This window comes from Homarus americanus, unplaced genomic scaffold (assembly GCF_018991925.1).
Source record: "Homarus americanus isolate GMGI-L3 unplaced genomic scaffold, GMGI_Hamer_2.0 scaffold59384, whole genome shotgun sequence".
Taxonomy (NCBI): domain Eukaryota; kingdom Metazoa; phylum Arthropoda; class Malacostraca; order Decapoda; family Nephropidae; genus Homarus; species Homarus americanus.
In genome coordinates this window covers 10,001-16,227 of record NW_024732153.1, presented here as the reverse complement: position 1 = coordinate 16,227, position 6,227 = coordinate 10,001, and the positions used below count along the sequence as shown (strand labels likewise).

The following is a 6,227-nucleotide window of genomic DNA, read 5'->3' as shown; positions in this document are numbered from 1 at the left end:
CAGGTCTGTCTCCCAATTGAACATTATTACTCTCTCGGCGCGCACGTCGCCACCACGGTTTCCGCGACAGCAGCAGCATCATGATGTTGCGTCTATTGTAAGTCCGGAACCGGGTTATTCGGCTGTTCGCGAACAGTCAGGTTTTAACCTTGCCTAACAAACGATCAACCAACGTCCACCCTCGAGGTGCGGTACGGTGACTGTCCTATCGTCCGCTCTTGTATGCTGGATTGCACTATTTCACTATATTAAGGGGAGAGGGTGCCTTCACACACATATTCGATGTGAAATATCTTCCGCCCCCCAGCGGAGCGCGTCGGCGCCTCTGCGAAGCAAAACGCGGCATTCAAAAACAACAACCAAAATTGCCGTCGATTTCCTCTCCCTGCCCTGCAATGGCTGGAGCAGAAGGAGAGCGAGAGAGAGAATAGTCTCATTGGGTCAGAGGAATGGCAGTGGAGCGGGCTAATGGCGAGTAGGCTCGCGATCTATCAATTACACTAGCCAGGTCGCTCTCCCTATTGAACATTATTACTCTCTCACGTCGCCACTGCGGTTTCCGCGACAGCAGCAGCATCATCATGATGTTGCATCCACCAATTAGTCCGGAACCGGGTTATTCGGCTGTCTGCGAACAGTCCGGTTTTAACCTTACCCAACATCCACTCTCGAGGTGCGGTACGGTGAATGTCCTATCGTCCGACCTTGTATGCTGGATTGCACTATTTCACTATATTAAGGGGAGAGGGTGCCTTCACACACATATTCGGTGTGAAATATCTTCCGCCCCCCAGCGGAGCGCTTCGGCGCCTCTGCGAAGCAAAGCGCGGCATTCAAAACAACAACCAAAATTGCCGTCGCTTCCCTGCCCTGCAATGGCTGGTTATAGTTGAGAGAGAGATTTAGTCTCTACTGGGATCAGAGGAACGGCAGGAGCTGGCTTATGGCGAGAGGTCGTGCCTATCAAATGCAACCTTTTGCCAGGTCTCTCCGGACATTATTTGATTCGCCTCTCTTCTCTTCCTCGGCGCAGCACACGCCAATTTACTACTAGTTTCCGTCACAGCATATGCTGCGGCCTTTCAGTCCGGAACGGGGCTCCCCTTCGCCTTGCTGTCTGCCCAACTTAGCGGACTTGCGTTGGTTGATCACCCCGTCTTCGCGTCTGTGCCGGCCTTCAATGCAGCGCCCAACCGTCTCTTGACCGAGATTCATTGCACTATTCCACGCGCAAACGGCTACCCTAAATGTGCATAGACAACGCTCATGGTTCAATACGACCAGGGCGCAGTCTGGGAGCCGAGTATACTAAAAAGAGAGTTTAGCAGCCAAAACTCGTCAAAGCACACGTTGGGTTACCCCATCACCTAACAACGATGATGGCGGTTCCCACCCGTGAAATACACAACCTAACCAATATTGGGCGACGATGGCGCTCATGAGCCCACGTCCCCACAAACAGTAAGAGAAAGAGAGAGAGGAGGAGATGGGCCAATGTGCGGTCCCTCGCCCAATGTCTTATGCCTCGCTGGGGCAAAGAGAAGAGAAGAGGAGCCGATAAGGGAGGAGATTGGCCAACGTGCGGTCCCTCGCCCAATGTCGGCTGCCTCGCTGGAGCTGGGTAAAGAGGAGAGGAGCGGATAAGGGAGGAGATTGGCACACACGGTGGCGCTGCCGGCGCCGAGGATAGCAAGAGAAGGTGCAGTTTGATCTGATCATCTGGTTTGCTATTTCTCTAAGGCCAACGTGCGGTCCCTCGCCCAATGTCGGCTGCCTCGCTGGGGCAAAGAGAAGAGGAGATAAGTGGAGGAGATTGGCATTGATACCGTGAGGCCAAGCGGCGCCGAGGACAGCGAGAAGGCAGCTTCGATCTGATCATCTGGTTTGCTATTTCCTCTAAGGCCAATCGCGGGCGTCCTCGCTCAATGTCTTCATATTCGCCAGTGGCGAGAAGAGGAGCGGATAAGGGAGGAGATTCGCCAACGTGCGGTCCCTCGCCCAATGTCGGCTGCCTCGCTGGAGCTGGGGCAAAGAGGAGCGGATAAGGGAGGAGATTGGCACACACGGTGGCGCTGCCGGCGCCGAGGATAGCAAGAGAAGGTGCAGTTAGATCTGATCATCTGGTTTGCTATTTCTCTAAGGCCAACGTGCGGTCCCTCGCCCAATGTCTTCTGCCTCTCTCTCAATCTCACTATTTTGGCCGCCGTGACAGGCGCCGCCAACAGCAGCAGCTACCTGGTTGATCCTGCCAGTAGTCATATGCTTGTCTCAAAGATTAAGCCATGCATGTGTAAGTACAAGCCGATTTAAGGCGAAACCGCGAATGGCTCATTAAATCAGCTATGTTTCATTGGATCTGTAAACCCACTTACTTGGATAACTGTGGCAATTCTAGAGCTAATACATGCAATTGGTCTCTGACCGCAAGGGAAGAGCGCTTTTATTAGTTCAAAACTGGTCGGGCCCCGGTCCGTAACCCACCTGTGGTGAATCTGAATAACTTCGGGCTGAGCGCACGGTCTCCGCACGGGCGCCGCTTCTTTCAAGTGTCTGCCTTATCAGCTTTCGATTGTAGGTTATGCGCCTACAATGGCTATAACGGGTAACGGGGAATCAGGGTTCGATTCCGGAGAGGGAGCCTGAGAAACGGCTACCACATCTAAGGAAGGCAGCAGGCACGCAAATTACCCACTCCCGGCACGGGGAGGTAGTGACGAAAAATAACGATGTGAGTCTCATCCGAGGCCTCGCAATCGGAATGAGTACACTTTAAATCCTTTAACGAGTATCCATTGGAGGGCAAGTCTGGTGCCAGCAGCCGCGGTAATTCCAGCTCCAATAGCGATATTAAAGTTGTTGCGTTAAAAGCTCGAGTTGGATCCTGGTTCCTGACTGACGGTAATCGCCTGCGTTTACTGTCACGCCCGAAGCTGCCCTCGGCCGCTCTCTCGCACGGATGTTTTGTCGAGTGTCCTGAGTGCTGGAGAGCGGACAGCAACGAGTGCTCAGAGCAGGCTATTTGACGGCCCGAATGGTGATGCATGGAATGGAATAGGACCTCGGTTCTATTTTGTTGGTTTTCGGAACCAGAGGTAATGACTAATCGAATGGCGGGGGCATTCAGATACAGGACGCTTAGAGGTAGAAATTTCCTGACCGTCACGTAAGACGAACTACTGCGAAAGCATTTGCGATGTTTTCATTAATCAAGAACGAAAGTTAGAGGTCTGAAGGCGATCAGATACCGCCCTAGTTCTAACCATAAACGATGCCAACTAGCGATCCGCCGGCGTTATTCCCATGACCCGGCGGGCAGCTTCCGGGAAACCAAAGTCTTTGGGTTCCGGGGGAAGTATGGTTGCAAAGCTGAAACTTAAAGGAATTGACGGAAGGGCACCACTAGGAGTGGAGCCTGCGGCTTAATTTGACTCAACACGGGAAACCTCACCAGGCCCAGACACCGGAAGGATTGACAGATTGAGAGCTCTTTCTCGATTCGGTGGGTGGTGGTGCATGGCCGTTCTTAGTTGGTGGAGCGATTTGTCTGGTTAATTCCGATAACGAACGAGACTCTGGCCTACTAAGTAGTCGACGGATCTCCAGAAAATGGTGTCCAGTTCGCAACTTCTTCTTAGAGGGATAAGCGGCAATTCTAGCCGCATGAGATTGAGCAATAACAGGTCTGTGATGCCCTTAGATGTTCTGGGCCGCACGCGCGCTACACTGAAGGGATCAACGAGTTTTCCCCCTCCGAGAGGAGCGGGTAACCCGTTCAAAGCCTTTCTTGATAGGGATTGGGGCTTGCAATTGTTTCCCATGAACGAGGAATTCCCAGTAAGTGCAAGTCATCAGCTTGCGCTGACTACGTCCCTGCCCTTTGTACACACCGCCCGTCGCTACTACCGATTGAATGATTTAGTGAGGCCTTCGGACTGGCGCTCTTGGATTGTCGGCCCCGTTGCCCGCGAGGGTTTTCTGGGGTCGTCGCCTCGAGCTGACGGAAAGATGTCCAAACTTGATCATTTAGAGGAAGTAAAAGTCGTAACAAGGTTTCCGTAGGTGAACCTGCGGAAGGATCATTAACAGAGAGAAAGAGAACGGGGCGCCCTTAAAACTACTACTACTCTCCTGATTTGGGCGGTCTCGGGCTCTGCTCTGGCAACTCCAGCAGCGAAAGAGGACAATCCCGGCCCCCGCACCAAAAATAGGTACCACCACGCTGTAGGTGGACCACACTCGGGCGAGAGCGCGAAGACCGGAGGAGGACGGACGGGGCTTTGGACGGCTGCCCGTCCGTTCCTTACTACCGGCGAATAAGCCTCTTGACCCAAAAAGAGTGAAATTCAAGTGTCCAAAAACAACAACAAGTCGTCCGGCCAAACCCAAACCACAACTTGGGCTATGTCTGTCAAAACCCTTTTCTATTGAGACTCTCGACCTGTGATGGTTAGTCGCAAAAGACCAAATGGCAAATACACAACTCTTAACGGGGATCACTCGCCTGGGTCATGAAGACCGCAGCAACCGCGGTCGGTATGTGAATCGCATATCACCAGATACATCGGCTGTTGAACGCAAGAGGCATTGCGGCGGCGGCAGCCATATGAGCTTGTCACGCCTACCCCACGAGGGCTGAAATATACATCCATCGGGTTGCTGCGAGTTCGGTGCCTGCTGACTGTCTCCCGACACGAGGGTAACCCGAACCGAGCTTCCGCCTTTGGGGTTTAATCGTCACGCTTCGCGCCGGTATGCGGCCTTAAAAACAAGCGTTTACGCTCATCAGCAAACCATGGACTTGGCGCACCCACATTCAACCGACAACAAAAGCTTACAGTTGTCGCCCCGCAAATAACTGGAGGCGGCGCTCTTTTGCCTGCTGTCCACAGAGACACGAATGGCCGTCGGCCGCTCATGGCTGATGCTGCACATGTTCTAAGAGGCACTCCATCCCACGAAGAGGAAACGAAACCGGTCGGATATCTTTTAAGTAAGCCCCGCCGGAATTTCGTCTATCACCTCGAAAAGAGTGCTTGGCATGCATTGCAGTGGAACCTAAATTGATGAGTGCGCCTGGGCCCGCAGTCTACCATGTAGTGGTGCAGGCAGAGAGATGAGAATGCTTGGGTGACGCCGTGCTCTTCCTCACGCGCTCCTCCACCCTCTCCCACGGTCAGACGCGGTGTGGGCGTTCTCTTTGAGAGTTCGCCACGAATCCACGTCTATCTCATGACTGGGAGGGAGGCAGGGGGAGTTCTCTCTAAACGCGTTAAAGACGGTGTTGCGCCTCATAACGGCGCTCGCCGGGATAGAGCACTAGTTCTGCAGCCGGAAAGGCCGCTCACGCCAATTAATACTGCGACTCTCGCTCTCTTTCTCCGGATAAACAAGTGCCACTGCTGTGGCATGCGGGAACGGGGAAAGAGGTCAAAGTTTAAGCGGCAAAGGTGCGGCTGAGTAAGGGCGGAACACGAGCGTATATGCATTAAAACTGTGTGTGTATATGACTCTGCGAGAGATGTTCTGCTGGAACACTTTTCCTATTGGCTATTTACCACTCAATGAGAAGGAACGGAGTCAGGGGTGGGAGTGCCGGCGCCATGGCCGCTGGTACCCCCGCGACAAGCCCCTCAAACCTTCCTGCCTGGTAATGTCGGTGGTGAAGAAAGTCGGTGGCAGAGCGTCTTCCGCTTCGTGGTTGGGGAACTTGTTCCCCCTAAGGATGATGAGACCACGATCGACCTCGTAGTAGGAGAGAGATACCCGCCAAATTTAAGCATATTAATAAGCGGAGGAAAAGAAACCAACAGGGATTCCCTTAGTAAGGGCGACTGAACCGGGAAAAGCCCAGCGCATAACCTCGATGTCTTCGGGCACGAGGGGTGTTGCGTTTCAGAGGGTCCAGCACGCCGTCCCATACCGTCTAAGTCAAGCTTGAAAGCGGCCACTGCCCATGGAGGGTGACAGGCCCGTATGGCGGCGCCCGTGAGGGTACAGATGGGACGGTCGGAAAGGGCCTCTCTGTAGAGTCGGGTTGCTTGAAAGTGCAGCCCAAAGCAGGTGGTAAACTCCATCTAAGGCTAAATATGACCACGAGACCGATAGCCAACAAGTACCGTGAGGGAAAGTTGAAAAGAACTTTGAAGAGAGAGTTCAAGAGTACGTGAAACCGTTAAGAGCCAAACGGGTGGAAACTCGAAGGTCGAACTGAGGGGATTCAGCTCGTC

At 53.4% G+C, this 6,227-nt stretch overlaps 1 non-coding gene across 1 annotated transcript in view; it reads left to right on the top strand.

Moving 5' to 3' along the window:
• The first annotated feature begins 5,738 nt into the window (after positions 1-5,738).
• Positions 5,739-6,227, top strand: part of LOC121868174 — a 4,340-nt gene continuing 3,851 nt past the window's right edge. Inside the window, exon 1 of the ribosomal RNA XR_006089340.1 lies at positions 5,739-6,227. This exon is cut by the window's right edge and continues 3,851 nt beyond it. This is a non-coding gene — a ribosomal RNA (large subunit ribosomal RNA).